This window comes from Mustela nivalis (genome assembly GCF_964662115.1).
Source record: "Mustela nivalis genome assembly, chromosome: 11".
NCBI classification, from domain to species: domain Eukaryota; kingdom Metazoa; phylum Chordata; class Mammalia; order Carnivora; family Mustelidae; genus Mustela; species Mustela nivalis.
In genome coordinates this window covers 113,725,500-113,749,162 of record NC_139030.1, presented here as the reverse complement: position 1 = coordinate 113,749,162, position 23,663 = coordinate 113,725,500, and the positions used below count along the sequence as shown (strand labels likewise).

At 37.8% G+C, this 23,663-nt stretch overlaps 1 long non-coding RNA gene across 2 annotated transcripts in view; it reads left to right on the top strand.

Moving 5' to 3' along the window:
• Positions 1-6,833: 6,833 nt before the first annotated feature.
• Positions 6,834-23,663, top strand: part of LOC309843658 — a 32,826-nt gene continuing 15,996 nt past the window's right edge. The window contains exons 1-2 of one of the 2 annotated variants that reach the window (XR_014300271.1): positions 6,834-7,239; positions 18,102-18,226. This is a non-coding gene — a long non-coding RNA (uncharacterized lncRNA). Of the gene's footprint in view, positions 7,240-14,482; positions 14,627-18,101; positions 18,227-23,663 lie in introns of those variants that run through there. The other variant, XR_014300272.1, reaches the window with a different exon arrangement.

The following is a 23,663-nucleotide window of genomic DNA, read 5'->3' as shown; positions in this document are numbered from 1 at the left end:
GCAGAAAAGGCTGTCGGCCACTGTGAGGCGGATCCCGTCACTTGGAATGTCGGCCCTACGCAGGGTGAGGGGTAGGTAGGGAACTGTCAGAGGATATATGAAAACATTCATGTAATCCTGCCATTCCTGCAAAAGAAAGATACCTATATCATGGCTTTTCATAAAGAAACTTCCAGTAAATAAAAACAAAAACTATAGCAGAGACAATTCCTGAAAGTTATTTTTTCAAATATTTGTTTTATCATTAACTAATACAGTAAATCTGGACAATGCAGTAATTTTTGGCAATTTACTTAAGAGTGAGGAAATATAAACTTTATAATACATTGAAAATGAAGCTCAGAACTAAACTTCTAGAAAAGTGTATGGTGTCATTTGAAGATACGGCCCAAACACTAGGTGTCCTTGTATTTTTACTGACTTCAGCACTATCAGTGTTACCAAGAAAAATCTGTTAATAAGCTTGTCTTTATAAATAAATTAATTCAAGGAAAGCTAATTCTTATGAGTTGAATTTTGCCCTTCCATAATTGGTATGTTGACGTTCTAACCCCTAATCCCTCAGAATGTGACCTTACTTGGAAATAGGGTCTTTGCCAACATGATTAGTTAAGATGAAGTCTTACTGGAGTAGGGTGGGCCCCTAATAAAAGGGGTCCCTTCATAAAAGGGGAGCTTGGACACACACACACGCACACACACACGCACACACACACGCAAGCACACACACGCAAGCACACGCAAGCACACACGCACACGCAAGCACGCACACACACAAGCACACACGTGCACACGCAAGCACACACACACACGCACACACACACGCACACGCACACACACACACGCACGGAGAATACCACATTAAATAATAACTTGCCTTTTCCATCCTCCTAGTCCATGGAAACTTCTACTTCTGTCTGACGAATTCTAGGTTCCTCATAAGTTGGGAACCATAACATGTTTGTTCTTGTGTGTCTGGCGTATTTCATTAAGCATAATGTTTCGTGATCCATTCATGTTATGGTATATAATACAGTATATAGTTTAACATGTTATAGTATATAATACAGTATATAGTTTAACATGTTATAGTATATAATACAGTATATAGTTTAACATGTTATAGCTAAATAATATTCCATTATACATATGTACCACATTTTATTTATCCGTTTTATTTACCCATTTATCCCATGATAGACACTTGGACTTTTCTCATCTTTTGGCTGTTGTGAATAACGCATGAACATTGGCATATAAGTATCTTTTCTAATCCCTGCTCTCAGTTCTTTTGGAGATATACCTAAAAATGGAATTGGTGGTTCATCTGGAAGTTCTATGAATGACCCTTCGGAAAACCACCAAACTGTTTTCCGTGGAAGCTTCAGTTTCTCCACATCCTTGCTAATACGTGTTATATTCTATTCGTTTTTAGTCATCTTAGCAAGTGTTAGGTGATATTTCATTGTGATGTTGATTTGCATTTCCCTAATGAGTAACGATGTTGAGTATCTTTTCATGTGATTATTGGCCATTTGTTTATTTTCTTTGCAAAAATGTCTATTTCAGCCCCTTGCCCATTTTTAAATTGGGCTGTTTGGTTGTTGTTGTTGCCGAATTTGGGGAGTTCTTTATATATTCTGGATCTTAATCACTTATTAGGCATAAGATTTCCAAATACTTTTCTTGTAGGTTTTTTTTTTCACTTCTTTGATAATATTCCTGATGCACACAGGTTCTTAATTTTTATGAAATAGTTTATGAGTGTTTTCTTTTATGATGTGCTTTTGGGTGTCATGTCCATGCCATCCTTACCAAACCCGGTGTCATGAAGATTTTTCACAAGGTTCTCTTCTAAGAAAATTTTAGCTCCTAAAATTAGGTCTTTGGTGCATCTTGAGTTAATTTTTACACTTAGTGTAAAGTAAAGATCCAGCTTCATTCTTTGCATGTGCATATGCAGTTTTCCCAGGATGATTTATAGAAAAGACTGTCTTTTCCCCCATTTAAACGGCCACCTCACCCTTGTAAAATTCAATTGATTTGATGTGAGAGTTTATTCCTGGTCTCTCTACTCTATTACACCCATTTGTATGTCTCCCCTGTGCCAGTGCCATACTGTTCTAATTACCTTAGCTTTGGAGAAAGTTTTGAAGTTAGGAAATACAATCCTCCAACTTTGTTTTTCTTAATCAAGATTGTTTTGCCTTTTTTCGGACCCCTTGTAATTCCATAAGAACTTGAGTATTGGTCTTTCCAGTTCCACGAAAAGGCTGTTGGGATTTTGAGGGAGATTATAGCAAATTTGAGAAGTACCCTTTTGCCACCTTTCAGTCAATTTTGCCTTCTCTTACCACCACGAATAACCACAATTCGGGCTTCTAATGTGAGATCTTTGTTCTGCACGTATTAGCCATAATTTTGTCACAAAAAAATGAAGGCTTGATTTAAAAATATATATATATTTGAAGTTACTAGAAACAAACTTTCTTTGTGGAATATTTTGGCAGCAGTTTAGCCACAGATTTTCCAGATTTTTATTTAATTTTTATAACTCAAGAATTTATGTGTTCAAATATAGTTTATATTTATCTTAAAATGATATCAAACTTACAGAAAAGTTACATGGATGGTATAAAATATTTTTTTCCTGATCTGTTTGAGAGTAATATGCCAACACAATGATCTATTACCCAGGAATATTTGGTATGTAATTCCTATGTAAAAGATACATTTTCCTACATAACCACAATCCAACCATCAAAATCAGGAAACAAATAAGAGTACACTGACACATTATTACCATCAAATGCTCAGACTCAATTGAACTTTCACCAGATGACCTAATAATGTCCCTTGCAGTGAAACCATCTGTTAAAGGGTTTCATGTTTCCATAGTGGGTGTCTCCAGTCACCTTAAATCTAGCACCGTTCTTTAGTGTTTCCTTGACTTCATGACCATGTAGTTTTTGAAAATTCAAGCCATTTGTTTGGTAGAATGTTCTGCACTTCGGCTTAGCGGATAGTTTTTCCTTATATACTCAGGGCGTGTATTTTTGTCAGGAGTATCCCACACGTGAGGGTTTCTTCTTTTTCTGCTCAGGCGGGACACAGTTCTGATTTGGTTCGTTAACTGATTTCATCACTTGATTAAACTGGTATTTCTCGGGTTTCCCCTGTATTTTTTTCCCTTTGTAATTTATAGCTACTTTATATGGGAGGGGCTTTCAGAACATATAAGCCTCCATTCCTGATAAAGTTTTCCTGACAAACTTGTTTTAGTGTCCACTGACGCTTCCTAGCCGAGTTAATTATGACGCTTGTTCCTGATGATTTTTAAATCTTCCATTCCTTCTGCATTTATTGATTGACACTGTTATGTTAAAAAAACAATAATAATAATAATAAGTTTTATCTTTTCACTTTAATTAAATTAATTAAAGTAGGGAGTCATGGATTTATCTTTTATTTAATGAAGTGTATGACCTTTGAGTGCCACTGTTAACTTTGGTATTCAAGCGTTCTTGGATCTGACCGGTCGAGCCCCCTCGCATGGTTTCTGCACCCTTTGGCATGACCCCGTCTTCTTTTGAGCACTGTCCTACTGTCACCTGGAGTAAAGGCTCACTTGTGCTATCTCAGTCTCAAACCTGGAATTCACCATTTGAATAACATTCCCTTGTGTTTGGGTTTTCTCTTTTTTTAGAAAAAATATTTAAAAATCAAGATTAGATGTCAAGTGAGCTTGTGACTGTTGGGATATTGCTGCTCCTCAAGCCCTCTACAAGGATACCTCAAGGAGATAATTTATATATTTTTATAAGTTCCATATGTGCGTTTGTAAGTCTGTGTACAAATGTGTATATTCAACACATGTTACAGACGAGAGACTAACACACACACACACACACACACACGTTTAGTTGTGTCTCCCTATCTATCATCCACCCAACACTGTGAATTCACATCAGTATGAATTCTATGCCAACACTAATACTGATTCAACATCCCAGGACTCATGCTAGTTTTTTGTTTTGTTTTGTTTTTCCTTTTCATTTTTGGAACTCTTCTGACAGTGGGAGCCCTGGCTTCTGTTATCTCCAATATACTAACTTCTTGGGCCAGTGAGCCCTGCAGTTGTGACCAACATCTTATTCCTGTTTCCGCTACCAGCCACCAGCACCCTTTTTCCTGAGATCATGCTCTAACACCAATTCCAGGCACACCTTCGCACAAGCACCGCTTCACACTCCCCAGGCTCTGACGCTTCCTGGAGGCTGAAAATGCCCTATACTTAGAGCCCTAAGTGCCACGGACCTTTCAGCAATGATATAGGATAATTGGATAATATTTGCCAGTCTTTTTGTAATGCTGACAGGAAACTTTTCAGAGAATGACTGTAATTCCATCTCAACAGGCCCTTCACTGCATTACAGTGTCTAAACCGCTTTCTTATTCCTAAGTGAAAGCTACATTCGGGAAAGTGTGGCTCTTAGAAGTAAATGACAAAGTTTTTGTTTGTTTGACAGGTTATTTTTATCTTTGGTTTTAGAAGAATTAACTGCACTGTGATCTTGTTGAGACTACCTAGGAAGCCCATTATAATTTATAAAGCAAACCAGAACCAAACCAAAATTTGCACCAATCTCACTGTTGGTTACCTCAAACAAACAAAAAGGAATATTATGAATAAACTTATTTAGTCCAGTAAACTGATTTTCTCATAAAATCTACTTTAGTAAACTAAAGTTTATAAAGTTACATTTTAAATAAAATTTAACATTTTCTAGGTGGATAAAAATGAAACACTTTCATGATGATGTAAAATATTTATGCGATTTTAAACACGTACTCTGATGGATAAGTGTGTCAGATGCACTGTCACTCCACTTCTGAAATTATCTAAGGCACAAGATTAATAGTATTTTAGTCTCAAAACACAGATCCTATTTTGATAAAGATTTCATTTAGAAAAACACCCCATATTCATTTAAGTCATTTGGGGAAAAATAGGTTATTGAATTAGAAAATCCAGGTTTTGTTAAGAATGGAGGCATTATAAAATAATACATATGTGTATTTCATGTTGAGTTGTATATTTCTATCAAATTAGACTTCTGGAAAGCTACATTTTTAGATGAGTTTCTTAGAATGCATCATTTGCATAAAATTTATTTAAAATATTGGTTGATTTTGAAAACAAATGATCAGTCACTCTTGTGAAAGGCTCATGGAAGCACTCTTCTTGTAAATGTGGTGCTGGCGAAATTTTTCTTTCATTGTAGCAGATCCTGTCCCATCTTTGTGGAGTGGATAAGGATTGCACAAGCCCCTTGTGTTTCCTTCTGCGAGGACTTTTCTTGCTAAATCACATCAATGATATCAACCTCAATGGGAAATGGATTTGCAACTGTTTCTTCCCACACGCTTTTGGCTTTTGTGAAAGACCTATATATACTTAATATAGTCTTTTATTTTAAGTTTTCAGATATTAAATATTTGAAATTATGTATTTATTGATCAGTAATTTACATATAAGACTGATTTTCAAGTGTGAAGCATGCGCAGCTTTGACAGACCCTTTGGGCGCTCAGAACGGCAGCGTTTTTCTATAATTAGTGGCATCGTTGTCCTTTTGGTTATGTGGTATGTTCAGCATCTGTGACAAATATGCTGGTAGCAGTAGCTTAAACAATTTAGAATTTATTTCTCACTCATGTGAGAGTGTGGGCGTACGGGGTCCAGATCTGGTCCCATGATTGCACGAGGGCTCCGATGCTTCTGTCTCCTTGCTCTCCCGGCCCCTTGCGTTTTGTGAGAGGCGTGCAGTACACTGGTTCCCTGGGGAAGGAGTCTCCCTGGTTTGTGGTACCTGCTGGTTATGGTGGTACTCGCTGGTTATATTTGCTGACTTTAAGCTATCAGTGGCGTAACCACTTGGAAAATTCCTGAAAATTTAACAGTCAGCTCCAACACATGGGCCCAGCAGCACGAAGTGTCGCCTTCACTGCTGCGGCCATGATGCCTCACCAGCAGGACCATATTCCAGTCAGAGGAAAAGGGCCCTTCTCTTAGGAGTGTGACTTGATGGAGCCCACACCATTTCCTTTTGCGTCCTGCTAGTCAGAAGTTAATCACATGCCATACCTCCAAGACAGGCTAAGGAATGTCTTCTTTCTGTTTAGCTGATTATGAGTTGGTTCTTATAGAACGAAGGAAGAAAAGCATTGGTGACTAATAGTAGATTGTGCCACAGACGTGCATGAATAAAAGCCAGCAACATGAGTCATGGCTACGAGAATCACAATAAGGACTATGATGAAAAAAGATTACACGAGTAAGTTAATATATAGCAGCTGTTAATTTGAAGATTTTCCACTTCAATTAACAATTGATTTTCAATTAACTGGCTCAGTGGGTTAAGCTGCTGCCTTCCGCTCAGGTCATGATCTCTGGGTCCTGGGATCAAGCCCCGCATTGGGCTCTCTGCTCAGCGGGGAGCCTGCTTCCTCCTCTCCCTCTCTGCCTGCCTCTTTGCCTATTTGTGATCTCTCTGTCAAATAAATAAATAAAATCTTAAAAAAAAAAAATTGAATGAGTAATAACCAAAAGTGTCTCTTTAATAACAGGCAAAGAACAATGCAGTGCTACATTAAATCAGTGAGAAGAATCATTGAGATGCTTACAGAAGTAAAATAGTATTTTGTGTAATTATCATTACACATTTTCACAAGGTGCCCTCGTGGAGTTTTTAAAAAAGTTATCCAAAATTATATATTAGCAGGCTGGATTAAGAAAAAAGTTCAACTCAGAAGTCTTTCGCACTCTCCAGCTGTTTATTGCTGAAAATATAACAACTACAGCATTTGAAAATTTTATATTCCTAAGAGTTCAGATTAAAGAATGAGTAATCTGAGAGGTGGTCTGTAAATCACAGTAGAAGCACTGGGCTGGGTTGTTTATAAAGAAAAGTAAATAATGGTGTCCATGACAACCAGTGTGTCTCACATGATATTCTAGAGTTCATATTAAAAGCATATTTAAATTACACTCTTTGCACCTACAAATCAAAATACCACACTCTGCTAATCAGTGATACTCTGTGCAGCAAATTACACCACCTACTTTCTGTGCAACACCACCAAAGTTGTCTCTGTGCTTTTTCAGGTGGTAAATGTAATGAGGGTAGTTGCATCTTCTTCCCTTTGGAAACCATCACAGGATCCTCAATCACATCAGGTATTAATTTATACCTTCCAATTTCCCCCCAGGTTTATTGAGATAAAATTGACAAAAATTGTGTATATTTAAGATGTACAATGTGATGGCTTGATATACACACATACATTGTAAAATGATTACCACACTCAAGTTAATTAACATATCCACCACCTTCCATGGTTCTCATTATTTTATTTTGGCATGGTGAGAGCACTTAAGGTCTGTTCTCTTAGCAAATGTCAATATAATACAATAAAATTAACTGTGGCCACCATGCTGTAAGTTATTTTCCAGAACGTATTCATCTTGTAAATCTATTTTAATTCTTTATTAATTCTTAAAATCCCATAAAAGGATTCTTTTTAATATCATATTTTTTATTATTGTTGAATAAAGCAAAAATCAGAAGTAATTTTTTTCAGAAATAATTTTTAACATAAAGGATTAATTCTAGAATAATTTTGTATAGATAAACCTGTTTTCTATGTGTGAATTTTCTTTATTCTTAGTTGTTCTATAATCCTTAATCTATTATTTTTCCATCTGAGTTGTCAAAGTCTTGGGTACAATTTTCCCTTCTAAAAATCATGATCATTTATCTTGCTGAAGGGACCTATTCTTTGCTTCCAAAGTCCTAAATATGTTCATATCCATTCATTCAACATATGTTCATTAAATAGCTCTTTTTGTGGGTATACAAAGTCTCATAGTGAAGCAATGTTTACATTCTGAAAGCCACCAAGGATACAGTGTCCTGTCCTCAAAGAATTGGAATCCAGTAGATGAATACACACATGCTTAGAAGGAACATAAGCAAATGTAGAAACTGAAGAATGCAGGTGCTTGGTGAAGGAGCAGTCTCTGGAAGCACGTTCATGGTGTGTGTTATGGGCGCCACGGAGAGAAAATTGCAGCAGAAGTTGCTTAATACTCAACATCTAGTTCAGTCTTTCACGAATGTGCTTCCTGTAACCAAGAAGCTGGAAATGTAAAAACTCCATTTCTCATAAGCCTTTGTAAGTAGGGTCCTATACAATTTACCTTTGACCAATGACATCCTTGCAGGCAAGATTTGGAAGACAACTAAAATGAAGGCCTGATTATACTGCTTCTGCTGCCAAGTTCATCATGAAACAATTAGGGTTGTCAGAGATCCTAGGATCCCGCCACTAGCCCCAGGGGTGGGTTTGTTTGGGAAACAGAGCACACGGAATCAAATTGGTTAGTCTAGCTGTCTACACACTTCACAGCACTCACCATAGCACATACCCTCCCCAATGTCCATAACCCCACCACCCTCTCCCAATCCCCCTCCCCCCAGCAACTCTCAGTTTGTTTTGTGAGATTAAGAGTCACTTATGGTTTGTCTCCCTCCCAATCCCATCTTGTTTCATTGATTCTTCTCCTACCCCCCAACCCCCTCATGTTGCATCTCCACTTCCTCATATCATGGAGATCATATGATAGTTGCCTTTCTCTGATTGACTTATTTCACTAAGCATAATACCCTCTAGTTCCATCCATGTTGTTGCAAATGGCAAGATTTCATTTCTTTTGATGGCTGCATAGTATTCCATTGTGTATATATACCACATCTTCTTGATCCATTCATCTCTTGATGGACATCTAGGTTCTTTCCATAGTTTGGCTATTGTGGACATTGCTGCTATAAACATTCGGGTGCACGTGCCCCTTCGGATCACTATGTTTGTATCTTTAGGGTAAATACCCAGTAGTGCAATTGCTGGGTCATAGAGTACCTCTATTTTCAACTTTTTGAGGACCCTCCAAGCTGTTTTCCAGAGTGGCTGCACCAGCTTGCATTCCTACCAACAGTGTAGGAGGGTTCCCCTTTCTCCGCATCCTCACCAGCATCTGTCATTTCCTGACTTGTTAATTTTAGCCATTCTGACTGGTGTGAGGTGGTATCTCATTGTGGTTTTGATTTGTATTTCCCTGATGCCTAGTGATGAGGAGCACTTTTTCATGTGTCTGTTGGCCATCTGGGTGTCTTCTTTGCAGAAATGTCTGTTCATGTCCTCTGCCCATTTCTTAATTGAATCATTTGTTCTTTGGGTGTTGAGTTTGATAAGTTCTTTATAGATTTTGGATACTAGCCCTATATCTGATATGTCGTTTGCAAATATCTTCTCCCATTCTGTCAGTTATGATTTGGTTTTGTTAATGTTTCCTTTGCTGTGCAAAAGCTTTTGATCTTGAGGAAATCCCAATAGTTCAATCTTGCCCTTGCTTCCCTTGCCTTTGGAAGAAGTTGTTGTGGCTGAGGTCGAAGAGGTTGCTGCCTGTGTTCTCCTCAAAGATTTTGATGGATTCTTTTCGCACATTGAGGTCCTTCATCCATTTGAGTCTATTTTTGTGTGTGGTGTAAGGAAATGGTCCAATTTCAGTTTTCTGCATGTGGCTGTCCAATTTTCCCAACACCATTTATTGAAGAGGCTGTCTTTTTTCCATTGGGCAGTCTTTCCTGCTTTGTCAAGGATTAGTTGACCATAGAGTTGAGAGTCTATTTCTGGGCTCACTATTCTGTTCCATTGATCTAATGTGTCTGTTTTTGTGCCAATAACATGCTGTCTTGATGATGACAGCTCTGTAAAAGAGCTTGAAGTCCGGAATTGTGATGCCACCAACTTTGGCTTTCTTTTTCAATATTCCTTTGGCTATTTGAGGTCTTTTCTGGTTCCATATAAATTTTAGGATTATTTGTTACATTTCTTTGAAAAAAATGGGTGGGATTTTGATAGGGATTGCATTAAATGTGTAGATTGCTTTAGGTAGCATAGACATTTTCACAGTATTTGTTCTTCCACTCCAGGAGCATGGAACATTTTTCCATTTCTTTGTGTCTTCCTCAATTTCTTTCATGAGTACTTTATAGTTTCCTGAGTATAGATTCTTAGCCTTTTTGGTTAGGTTTATTCCTAGGTATCTTATAGTTTTGGGTGCATTTGTAAATGGGATTGACTCCTTAATTTCTCTTTCTTCTGTCTTGTTTTGTTGGAAAAAAAAAATGCAACTGATTTCTATGCATTGATTTTATGTCCTGACACTTTACTGAATTCCTGTACAAGTTCTAGCAGATTTGGAGCGGAGTCTTTTAGGTTTTCCACATATAGTATCATATTATCTTCAAAGAGTGATAGTTTGACTTCTTCTTTGCCAATTTGGATGCCTTTAATTTCTTTTTGTTGTCTGATTGCTGACGCTAGGACTTCTAGTACTATGTTGAGTAGCAGTGGTGATAATGGACATCCCTGCCGAGTTCCAGAGCTTAGAGGAAAAGCTTTCAGTTTTTCCTCCATTGAGAATGGTATTTGCAGTGGATTTTTCATAGATGGCTTTGATGATATTGAGGTATGTGCCCTCTATCCTACACATTGAAAAGTTTTGATGAGGAAGGGATGCTGTATTTTGTCAAATGCTTTTTCAGCATCTATTGAGAGTATCATATGATTCTTGTTCTTTCTTTTATTAATGTATTGTATCACATTGATTGATTTCTGGATGTTGAACCAACCTTGCAGCCCTGGAATAAATCCCACTTGAGCATGGCGAATAATCCTTTTAATGTACTGTTGGATCCTATTGGCTAATATTTTGGTGAGAATTTTTGTACCTGTGCTCATCAAAGATATTGATGTGTAATTCTCTTTTTTATGGGATCCTTGTCTGGTTTTGGGATCAAGGTGATGCTGGACTCATAGAATGAGTTTGGAAGTTTTCCTTCCATTTCTATATTTTGGAAAAGTTTCAGGAGAATAGGAATTAATTCTTCTTTAAATGTTTGGTAGAATTCCCCTGGGAAGCCATCTGGCCCTGGGCTTTTGTTTGTTTGGAGATTTCTGATGACTGTTTCAATCTCCTTACTGGTTATGGGTCTGTTCATGTTTTCTATTTCTTCAGGGTTCAGTTGTGGTAGTTTATATGTCTCTAGGAATGCATCCATTTCTTCCAGATTGTCAAATTTGTTGGCGTAGAGTTGCTCATGGTATGTTATAATTGTTCGTATTTCTTTGGTGTTGGTTCTGATCTCTCCTCTTTCATTTATGACTTTATTTATTTGGGTCCTTTCTTTTTTCTTTTTGATAAGTCTGGCCAGGGGGTTATCAATCTTATTAATTCTTTCAAAGAACCAGCTCCTACTTTGTTTATTTGTTCTTTTTTTTTTTCTTTTTGTTTCTATTTCATTGATTTCTGCACTGATCTTTATTATTTCTTTTCTCCTGCTGGGTTTAGGCTTTCTTGTTGTTCTTTCTCCAGCTCCTTTAGGTGCAGGGTTAGGTTGTATATTTGAGACCTTTCTTGTTTCTTGAAAAAGGCCTGTACCGCTATATATTTTCCTCTCAGGACTGCTTTTGCTGTGTCCCACAGATTTGGAACTGCTATGTTTTCATTATTATTTGTTTCAATGAATTTTTTCAATTCTTCCTTAATTTCCTGGTTGACCCATTCATTCTTTAGAAGAATACTGTTTCATCTCCATGTATTTGGGTTCTTCCCAAATTTCCTCTTGTGATTGAGTTCTAGCTTCAGAGCATTGTGGTCTGAAAATATGCAGGGAATGATCCTAATCTTTTTACCAGTTGAGACCTGATTTATGACCCAGGATGTGATCTATTCTGGAGAATGTTCCATGTGCTCTAGAGAAGAATGTGTATTCTGTTGCTCTGGGAGGAAATGTTCTGAATATATCTGTGATGTCCATCTGGTCCAGTGTGTCATTTAAGGCCTTTATTTCCCTGTTGATCTTTTGCTTGGATGATCTGTCCATTTCAGTGAGGGGAGTGTTAAAGTCCCCTACTATTATTGTATTATTGTTTGTGTGTTTCTTCTTTGGTTTTGTTATTAATTGGTTTATATAGTTGGCTGCTCCCACATTAAGGGCATATATATTTAAAATTATTAGATCTTCTTGTTGAACAGACCCTTTGAGTATGATATAGTGTCCTTCCTCATCTCTTATTATAGTCTTTCACTTAAAATCTAATTTATCTGATGGAAGGATTGCACCCCCCCCCCAGCTTTCTTTTGATGTCCATTAGCATGGTAAATTGTTTTCCACTCCCTCACTTTAAATCTGGAGGTGTCTTCTAGTCTAAAATGAGTTTATTGTAGGCAACATATTGATGGGTTTTGGTTTTTTTTTTATCCATTCTGATACCCTGTGTCTTTTGATTGGGGCATTTAGCCCATTAACATTCAGGGTAACTATTGAGAGATATGAATTTAGTGCCATTGTATTGTCTGTAAGGTGACTGTTAATGTATATTGACTCTGCTCCTTTCAGATCTACTACTTTTAGGCTCTTTCTTTGCTTACAGGACCCCTTTCAATATTTCCTGTAGAGCTGGTTTAGTGTTTGAAAATTCTTTCAGTTTTTGTTTGTCCTGGAAGCTTTTAATCTCTTTATTTTCAATGATAGCCTAGCTGAATAGTATTCTTGGCTGCATGTTTTTCGCGTTTAGTGCTCTTAATATATCATGCCAGTTCTTTCTGGCTTGCCAGGTCTCTGTGGATAAGTTTGCTGACAATCTAACATCTTTACCATTGTATGTTACAGACTTCTTTTCTCGGGCTGCTTTCAGGATTTTCTCTTTGTCCCTAAGCCTTGTAAATTTTACTATTAGGTGACGGGATGTGAACCTACTCTTATTGATTTTGAGGGGGGTTCTCTGCACCTCCTGGATTTTGATGCTTGTTCCCTTTGCCATATTAGGGAAATTCTCTCCAATAATTCTCTCCAATATACCTTCTGCCCCCCTCTCTCTTTCTTCTTCTTCTGGAATCCCAATTATTCCAATGTTGTTTCGTCTTATGGTGTCACTTATCTCTTGAATTCTCCCCTCGTGGTCCAGTGTTTGTTTGTCCCTCTTTTGCTCAACTTCTTTATTCTCTGTCATTTTGTCTTCTATATCACTAATTCTTTCTTTTGCCTTATTTATCCTAGCAATAAGAGACTCCATTTTTAATTTAACCTCATTATTAGCTTTTTTTATTTCAACTTGGTTAGATTTTAGTTCTTTTATTTCTCCAGAAAAGGGGTTTTATATCTCCAGAGATGGTTTCTCTAATATCTCCCATGCCTTTATCGAGCCCAGCTAGAACCTTAAGAATCATCATTCTGAACTCTAGGTCTGACATATTACCAATGTCTGTATTGATTAGGTCCCTAGCCTTCAGTACTGACTCTTGTTCTTTTTTTTTTTTTGTGGTGAGTTTTTCTGCCTTGTCACTTTGTCCAGATAAGAGTATATGAAGGAGCAAATAAAATACTAAAAGGGTGGCAAAGACCCTAGGAAAATGTGCTTTAACCAAACCAGAAGAGACCCCACATCGTGGAGGGGAGAAAGGGGATAAAAAGAAATTCAGAAAAAAAAAATAAGAAAAGAAAACAAATAAAGAAAAAATATATAAAAGAAAAAATATACATATGTATTAGACTGGTGACTAGAACAGGGTCACCCACTTAATTTGGGGAGTATTTTGGTCTCTTAGAAGAAACTACCTCCCAAATCTTTAAAGAATGAAAAACTTATATAAGAGTAAACACAATGAAGGGATGGGATATGCCTATAAAGATGAAAAAAAAATTTTTTTTATAATTTCTAAAAAAGGAGTTGATAAAGTTAGTTGGTTGGGAGAATAAAGAAAAAGAAAGTGGAGCGAATTTGCTCAGGCTGGAGAATAGAACAAGATTTAAATTTAGGGTATGTTTTGATCTATTAGAAGAAGTTGTACCCCAAATTTTTTAGAAGAAAAAAACCCTATGTGTAAACAAAAAAAAAAGTTACATACAATGAAGGATAAAATGTGACTATAAGAATGAAGGTTCAAAAATGATTATTATTATTTTTTATGAAAGGTATTGTTAATATAAACTAGTTAAAAAATGTTAAACGAGGAAAGGGTAAAATTAAATTAAGCAGAAAGAAAATAAAATTAAAAAAATAATTAACTGCAAGACTAAAGAATCATGGGGAGAAAGCCATGAGTTCCCTGCTTTGCTTTCTCCTCCTCTGGAATTCCGCTGCTCTCCTTGGTAAATGAACTTGGTTTTGGCTGGATTTATTGTTGATCTTCTGGGGGAGGGGCCTGTTGTAGTGATTCTCAAGTGCCTTTGCCCAAGGCAGAATTGCACTGCCCTTAGCAGGGGCCGGATTAAGTAATCTGCTCAGGTTCACTTTCAGGAACTTTTGTCCCCTGAAGGCTTTCCGTAGAGTTCCAGAGGATGGGAATGAAGATGGTGGTCTCCCAGTCTCTGGCCCGGAGGAGCCGAGAGCTCGGGGCCCCACTCCTCAGTGCGCCCTCAGAGAATAGTGCCCAATTACTCCCATCTCCCTGGCCTCTGGCCATGCTCTGAGCTCACCTAGGCTGCGACCGGTTTAAGGTAACCCTGAGCTGAGAGCTCACTTCTCGGCTCTGTCTCTGTAGCCAGCTTCCCTGGTCTAATACCTGCGAGCTCTGCAACACTCAGACACCCCTGATCCTTCTGTGACCCTGTGGGACCTGGGGTCATGCTGACCGTGCTTGGGCTTCACCCCGGTTTAGTCTCTGGAGCAATGTCCCTCCATGGAGCAGACTTAAAAGTCCTGATTTTGTGCTCCGTTGCTCCGCCGTTTGCCGGGAGCTGCCCCCCCCCCCCCACGGTCTATCTTCCAGTTGCTTTGGATTCACTTCTCCACCAGTCCTACCTTTCAGAAAGTGGTCGATTTTCTGTTTCTAGAATTGCTATTCTTCTTCTCTTCCATCTCCTGTTGGACTTGTAGGTGTTCGGAATGGTCTGATAAACTCTCTAGCTGATCTCCTGCGACCTGATGTCGTCTCAGCTGCTACTTTTCCGCCATCTTGCCTCCTCTCCTACTTATGACTATTCTTAAAGGCCACTGGACTTAGTCCAGGTCCTGCTTTACTTTTTTTTGTGTGTAATTTTAGACTAACCCCCTGAATTCTCTGTCTGAATTTCTCCGTATGCAAGGTGGGGGTTCTAATACCTGCCTTAATGGTTTGAAGTGCTTATTTTAATAATCATTTTGTTTTGAAGAAACATTCAGTATTCGCTTCCAGACTGAATTAAATTGAGCTCTCATCACATTTTATGATACATGGAAAATAACTTATATTGCAATAAGATAGTCTTACCATAATTTTTAAAAAATCCTTAATTGCAGTAGAGTAAGACAATGGGAGTGAAATATTTATTCTAGAAAATACTATTGCAGGGGACAGTACTCCAACAATAATAATAATATATCAGGTATTAATTCATTTGATCCTCAAGAAACCTATGAGGAAGATATTAAGTGATAAAATAGGAATACTTGTTGAATGTTTAAAACAAATGCCGCCAATAGTCTTTCTGTTCAAATTCAGCCTGAATTTAGTGCCTGAATGCTAATTATCCTATGCGTGTTTACTACTTTTCTTTTTACCTTTAATTCTTACAAAAAATTCTATTAAAGTTACACCACTGGCTTAGTTTCTGTGTGACTAAAAAAAGCACCCACATTTTGGTGTGGTAGCTGAAAACTATTATTTGTATAACTCAAAAAATTTCCAGTTTAAACTTTCTCTGGTTGTGCTGTCCCAGTTTTATTCTTATTCTTATTTTCCTGATAGAACTTCCACCTTCTTGCTCTCTGTGTAACATTTCTTTTAAGTATGTGTTTGATAAAGTGTATAAGATGATTTTTTTCAAATTTTCTCTTAGCAGACAATATAATCAAGCTATATTTGTTAGAATTACTAACTTTTATTTCCCAACTTGTCTGTGTTTTCTGCGATCCAGGCATCTTTTTTTGTCTTTTATTCTTTCCCTTTTGTACATCCTTTTTGCTCCCATTTATTTTTGTATTTGATTTTCACATGTTTTAACCATTATGTTCCAAGAACTGGTTTAATTTGAATGAGACTTACTGTGGTTTGTAGTGCCGTTGGAGGATTCATCTGTTTTTAAATTTTTGTGACCACATTCTATTCACATAGTGCCTCTATCTCATTCTTCTCCTCTCTTTTATGGACTCCAGATACCCGTTACTGACCCTTCACTGTGACTTCTATATCTTTACACATTCCTCTTATCTTCCATTCTTTTATCTCTTTGTACTTCAGATTGGATGTTTTTTCTTAATCACCTTCCAATTCACTGCTTCTCCCTTTAGAACTGTGTCATCTTTTAGAAAACCTAAGTATTTTGATTATTTTCACTTTTGAATTATAAAATTATTTGATTAGTTTACATAGTTTTAGTTCTTGGCTAAAATCCACAGTATTGTCATTTAATATCTGTGCATATTAATCTCTGTTGTTTGAAAATTATTTTCTCCAAATTCTAATATCTGGATCTCTGGTGGGTCTATTTCTACTAGCTGAATTTTTTTTTTCATTTCATTTTCAGTTAATTCTTGTTCTTTTTTTCCCATGCTTCCTCCTGTCTATTGAGTGTCATACTCTATATATGAAAAATGTTAGATGTAACATTATGTTTCTGGATTACATTATCTTTCTCTAGAGAGGATTTTTCTTTTCCTTCTAATCCAATGCAGCTAATCCAATTAGACTTTTAGCTGATTCAGAGTTGGTCTTGAATCCATGTAAGGACCAGTTCATTTCTCACATTTACTCCTGGAGTATATCCCTTTGGGAATACAAACTAAATACTCTGTGTCTGTAATGAGATTCCTCTGTCTTTGGTTGACCCTGGGATCTGATTTTTGTCTTTAGAATTATAAAATTGCCAAAAAGAAAAAAAAAAGCTCTGCTTCCTAGCCTCTGAGCTGTACTTTCTGTTTTCCTCCTCCTTCTCAGACTCTGCAACGAACTAACAAATGACTCTGTGGGACACTTCGTCTTCCTCACCCTGACGTCAGATCTGCTGCCCTTGAATCCTCTCAGCCACTACGTGCTTCTTGGGTGGAGGGAGAAGCAGGATATTACAGGCATGGTTTCCTTGCTACCCTGAAAGGAAAACCCTTTTAGTTTTATATTTACCTAAGCTTTTAAATTCTACTATATAGGAATTTGGGTGTAAGTGGTGGTTTGCTATGAAATGTAATCTCTTGAGCAATTTGGGATGCTAGGTCACAATTCTTTCTGCTCAGTTCTTTTTTTTTTTAAGATTTTATTTATTTATTTGACAGACAGATCACAAGCAGGCAGAGCAGCAGGCAGAGAGAGAGGGGCACGTGGGCTCCCCACTGAGCAGGGAGCCTGATGCGGGGCTCGACCCCAGGTACCCTGAGATCACGAACCAAGCCAAAGGCAGAGGCCCAACCCATTGTCTGCTCTGGATTCTTATGACCACATGTGGAAGAGATCTGTGCATAAGCACTTCTATTGTTCCAATTAACTATCAGAGCTTAGCCTAGAGTTCAGGTCATTAGGCACATCCTCAGAGACTCATCAGTGTTTAAATTCCAGTTGTGTCCTTTCTGATTTCTCTCTCTTGCTCACTTGTCCAAATCTTACCATTTCGGAACAAGGAACACCTCTTATCTCCTCACTCTTCCTATTATATACATTATGGCTGACACATCTATGTTCTATGTTTATACATTCATTATACATTATACATTCTTGTTATTTAAGGTCAGGTTTTTGAAATTATTAACAATATGTAAACAACACCATTCTCTCTCAAAATCTGTTCTTTCTTTCTTTTCCAACTGAGCCACCCAGACATCCCAAACATCTGTTCCAGAACTTATAAAATTACAGTATGCTATAATTTTATAGAAGTCAACTTTGGGGGAACAGTGATCTACTGCTTGTGAGACACTGTACTTTCCCAATCCATATATTATTTTTCCCTTGAAAGAACAATATTAAACTTGTTACTAAATTGTTTTTGTTTTGTCTTTTGGTAGTCTTGGTGATGAGATCGGACCTGAAGTCAGCTGCTGAAGATTCTGAAGATGGTTCCTAGGAGCAGGTGAAGATAGCCACAGAGCCTCTTTGTTTACAGCCTCTTGAGCACTCTCCAGAATCTCTGGTAAGCTGTTCACAGATTAAACTCTGCTTATTTTGCATTTTGAGCTCTTCAAGTTTGTTTTTTCTAATATGTCTGGATGGGAAATTGTAGTGTGAGACTCCAGAATTTTCACAGGATGAAGCTGAGGTGTGAGAAAACCAGATTTTCATGGTGAGATTTAGTGGGCCACAACATTTGGGTTTGTAGCCAGCCTCATCTATAAGGTAAATGACTTTGGGAGGTCCTGCCAGTTCTGAGGAACTGCACACAGTTCCTCAGACAGCCAGAACCAGTAAGTCTGGTTGAATCTAGCAGGATTATTTTAAGGGAAAGTAACACCTATGCTTCAGTCAAAAAAAAGCAAGATGGCAGCTGTTGGGGAATCACAAAGCCTTGAGGTAAGTCCACAGCATAATTGAGACTAGGGGACTTACTTAGGGAAATAAATTAAGAAATTCGGACTTTTTTGACCAATGTCTCATCAAAACCTAAGTAGGGAAAAGTCCGACTATAAAAAGCCATTAGGGTATCTGTCACTATAAAGAAATCTCTTGAAGGCATAACAGATCTACTGTTAGTGGGAATCTTAGAAGCTAAAGCTGAAAAACTGGTGGGCACTGGTTTAGCACTGACATACTGACAGAGGGCTGGCCACCTAACTCTGTGACTGCCGTGGTAGGACACATTGATTATGGGTATAGGTTAGATATCCCCCCAAACTCAAAACTTTCAGTGCAACAAGATATGCTGTAAAGTACCACAAATGTCCAGCTCAGAAGCACATCTCCCTTAGGTGTTCATTGGGCTCTGAGACACAAGGCTTACCTGAAGAAAGAGGGTCCTCAAATTTCAAAGAATTGAATGGAACATTCAATTCAATGTTCCACCTTCCAGCACACCTGCTTATTTTATGTCTGAGAACTATAATCCTGGAAGCTATAGATACCTACAAAAGTGGAAAAATCTTGCTAAGACCACCTAGAATTATAATGGTAATTATAGGGAATATTCCAATTAGACACGATCATTGACTTAGGAAGAGCTCTTTAAGGTAAAGGTTTCCAAATCAAACAAACAGAATGGGATACTTATTTTAATTGGCAGGCAGAGACTGCAAAAAGCTTCAAGATTCCAAAATAGCTTCATTGCAAGTCTCATTGTGAAGGGTTAATGAGAAGGACACAACAGGTACCTAAAGGAAAAAATTGTGAGACTGACATGTCTCCGATTACACCCCTCTATCCTTCTTTGCCTCAGTCCTTACAGTCTACTAATCTGAATTGTCTTTCCACTTGCAAGAGGCTAGAGACTATACACGAAAGTCTGCCAAGTCAGTGGCTTTATAGTTGCGCCCCGATCTGTCTTCGAAGGAGGGCCCCTGTGAGTCCCTTGCACGCCTGATGCCACTCTGAGGGAAACTACCAGTTATTTCTTTAAATACCCAAGGATAAACTGAAATTAATAGAAAAATTTGCCAAATTTTGGTAGGTGTATTTTGTATGTTAAATTCCACTTGCTCCAGAGTCTGAAGACGGGATCCTGGGAAAGCTGGATCCAGCAAAGAGTGAGAATTCTTACTAGAATCAGCTCTCCCAGCTCTCTGTCTGTAGTGTCCAATTCAGAGATGAAGGTAAAACTTCACATTGTCTCTTCCTTTCCAAATCTATACCCATTGGTTGTCAGTCCTTTCTCTCCCAGAGACAGCTATTGCCTTATTGATTGCCTTATTTTGTGTCCTGAGAACGTGGCTCGGTAGCCATCAGGTTGGGAGCCCCAGAAGATCATCAGGCAGGAATGTTCATTGCATCCCATTTGCTGCTGGATATGGTTGGGCAGAAGTGTGGCTGGCACTGCAGTAGCAGTGGGGTTCCGCAAACTATTGCTAGGTCTTGGAGGAATCATCTCAGTCTCTCTCTCTCTCTCTTTTTTTTCTTTCCTCCACCCCCGCCACCAGTCTTTCTTTTACCTATCTTTAGGAACAGTTTTGGATGTTGGAAAGGTAATATCTTTTGTATGCCTTTGATGCCTCTCCCAAGGCAACCTTGAGGTTGTTCGGTACTGCCAGAAATATTTGGCATTTGTCCCTGCTAAAACCTGACAAGATATTGAAATATTTTTCTAAAGTAGCTCTATGGCCAAAAGTTGACCAATTTGGAAGTTGGTATTCAGAGCCTGATAGGAATTCTTAAAATACCTTCTCCCTTAGGTTAAATAAATTCAGAGTGGGAGGGGGCAGTGAACATTCCAAAGACAATGGTCTAAATCAAAGAAAATGTAGTTGGATGGATGGATTTGCCCCTTGCTGTTATTCAGGTCATGATCCAGGTCTTTGAGGACTTAAAAACAACTGTCCTTGTCTTAGAAATTGAGTCTTTACAAGAATAGAAATGCAGCTCTGGAAGCAACTCAAAACCCACTATCTTTTTTACCGATTCTAAAACCCCCTATATTTATATTGAAAGACTTGTAGTTATTGTAAAAATTCTGGCCTTGTGAAAAGAGAAAGTTCTTCTTGGAGGAACTTCTATACTTTTCCTGTGCCTTTGAGATGTAAATGTTCTACCTGGTCTTCTCTAGGAACTTTTTTTTTTTTTTTAAGATTTTATTTATTTGTCATAGAGAGAGGGAGTACAAACAGGGGAAGTAGCAGGCAGAGGGAGAAGCAGGCTCTCCACTGAGCTAGGAGCCTGATGTGGGCCTTGAACCCAGGTCCCGGGGATCATGACCTGAGCTGAAAGCTGAGGCTCAACAGCCTGAGTCACCCAGGCGCTCCTTCTCTAAGAACTTTTATGTGGGCCATCTCTTTGAAATGCAGACTTCAGGGACGTAATTCTTACTGGAAGGGGAAAAAAGGGTGAAAGGATATTTGGAAACTAGGTGTGAATTTTAAGTTTATCCACAAGTGTTACCTCAAGACATCTGAAGAGGTAACTGTAACTTAATCCATCTGCTAGAAACACAACTTAAATCCAGTAGTTCTTCTTCTATGACCTAGTGAGCTTTGCATCATCATGCCTGTCTCATGGCTAAAATTTTAACAGAAGGTAAAGATCTCTGTTTACCTCTATCTCTGTGTTGATGAATATTTATGTGTGCATGTTGTAAATGTGGGTTTTTTTTCTACCAACAGATGGTATTGCCCAAATCAATCTGTAAAGAGCTCTATTTAATTGGCTTAAAGAAATTGAAGCATTTATATAATCAGCTATATATTCAGAAATATAGAAATTGACCTAAATGCTTTTCAAGTTCACATGATCTAGGATAATATTCAATAACTAGCTTAAGGTTGTTGGTTTTACTAGAATAGGCATTTATTCAGTTATCAGCAATGCATATGATACTTTTATTCTATGTTTACTAAAAGTCAAAAAGGCTCGTGTCTTCTCTCACAGAATTTGTGCGCAACAGAGAAAACTCATAATAACTCGAAACTTTTATGAATAATCGAGACATAATTCTTAAGAATAAGAAAATTAAGGGGCGCCTGGGTGGCTCAGTGGGTTAAGCCTCTGCTTTCGGCTCAGGTCATGATCCCAGGGTCCTGGGATCGAGCCCCGCATCGGGCTCTCTGCTCAGCGGGGAGCCTGCTTCCTCCTCTCTCTGCCTGCCTCTCTGCCTGCTTGTGATCTCTGTCTGTCAAATAAATAAATAAAATCTTAAAAAAAAAAAGAATAAGAAAATTAAATAGACATTAATAAAAACCTTACAAATGAATTCTTCCAACAATAAAAAAGTCAATTTAAATGTAAATGCTTTAAATCTTTGTTTTTCCTACTCCCACTTGAAGGCAGTACACATAAAATCCCTTATTGAAATCTGGGTGATTGGAGGGGCCAGATTCGAAGAAATCTTCAGTTCAGTAGAGGGCTAAGTATGTGGTATTCCAAAATAAATAGTTGAGCTAGAGTCACAATGATTATGTCAGGGATTCATTCCGTTTTTCATTGTTTCTCAAGTGCCTGAAGTGTTTTGTGAATCTATATGATTTCCTTAACAGCCCTGTGAAGTTAAGATAATTACAGGTGAAAATAAGTCTTTGGGAAGGACAAGTAACTTGCTTAACTCACCAGTTAGTGGTAGTTCTGAGATCTGAGTTCAGGTTTGTCTGACTCCAAAGTTCAATGTTATGCATGCCTTTTTGGTTCATTAGACTCTATTTTATTCCTATCAAAATAACAGTGGTAGTATGGAGCATTACCTGGGAACGACAATTCAATTTATAAAATTATGATGTTCAAATGAAATTTTATCTTGCATTTGATAAAATGATTTGTGGGCTGTTGCAATGCTTTCTTTCTGTGTGTGTGTGCGTGTGTGTGTGTGTGTATTTCATGTTCTGGATTGGAAATTTTGGAAGGCAGGCTTTTCTTTTTTTTTTTTTTTTCCTTAAGTATTTGTTACTATTTTTATCATGGTAAAACCTAAGCAAATTCTTGGTTCCTATTCAGTTCTTATTCAGACAAAAGAGAGAAGTTTACAAAATACTGTTTCTCATAATTTTACCTGGAACCAACTCTGGAAGTTACCATGGGCCATCAGTTGAAATAAGGGTGTTATATTTTTTTCTTTTCATATCTGTAGACCAGGGCAGTGAGATTTACCTCTGAACAGTGATCAAGGAGACTTCCACTTACCGTTTCTTCAGAAGGCAAATTTATTTTGGGGTAAAGGGGTATAGTATAGGAACACAGAATCAAAATATAACTTCAGGAACTACATATGAATAAATGCCAGAGTGGTGGGGGAGAGAATGCTGGAGTCAGACCTAGGAACAACGACAGTAATAGTAAAAACAACAGTGATTCATGGAGCAATGACTGTTTGTGAACACTCTGCTAACACTGCCTCTCACGATCCTTACAACTCACTACACCTTTTATGCAGAGGACGGAACGGTTTTGGAGAGGGTAGGTCCATCGTCCAGCTTTGCACAGGTAGTGATGGACAGAATCAGGGCTATGTCATAGGTCTATCTTACTTCAAAATGATCTATTTACCACTAGGTTTATATTGCCTCTCAAATGCCCTCTGGTCTAATGCTATTTTTGTATTTTTTAAAAACAGCTTTCTTGTTTTTAAAATATAAATAATGTCCTCACAAAGGGTTGTATGCAAACTGACAGGCTCAGAATAGTCATAAACTATATCACTCCTTTCTAGTCATACCCTAGACTTCCCATTGTCAGTTATTGCTAAGACTACTGTCAGTTTTAACAGTCAAATATACTTACTAATAATGTACATTTTAGGTAATCCCAGCATAAAATCTCTACATCTTAATTTATCAGTAGACAGAAAAGGAATGAAAATTCAGTACTTGATATGACCTAATTCCATCCAGGTCTCTCTGTGCTCCTACATCCTCTGGGTAATAATCTGACCTTCCCCTTGAACTTTGGTTTTGTTTTGTCATTATTTTTAGGTTTCTGACATTTTCTGACATTTTCCTTTCTCC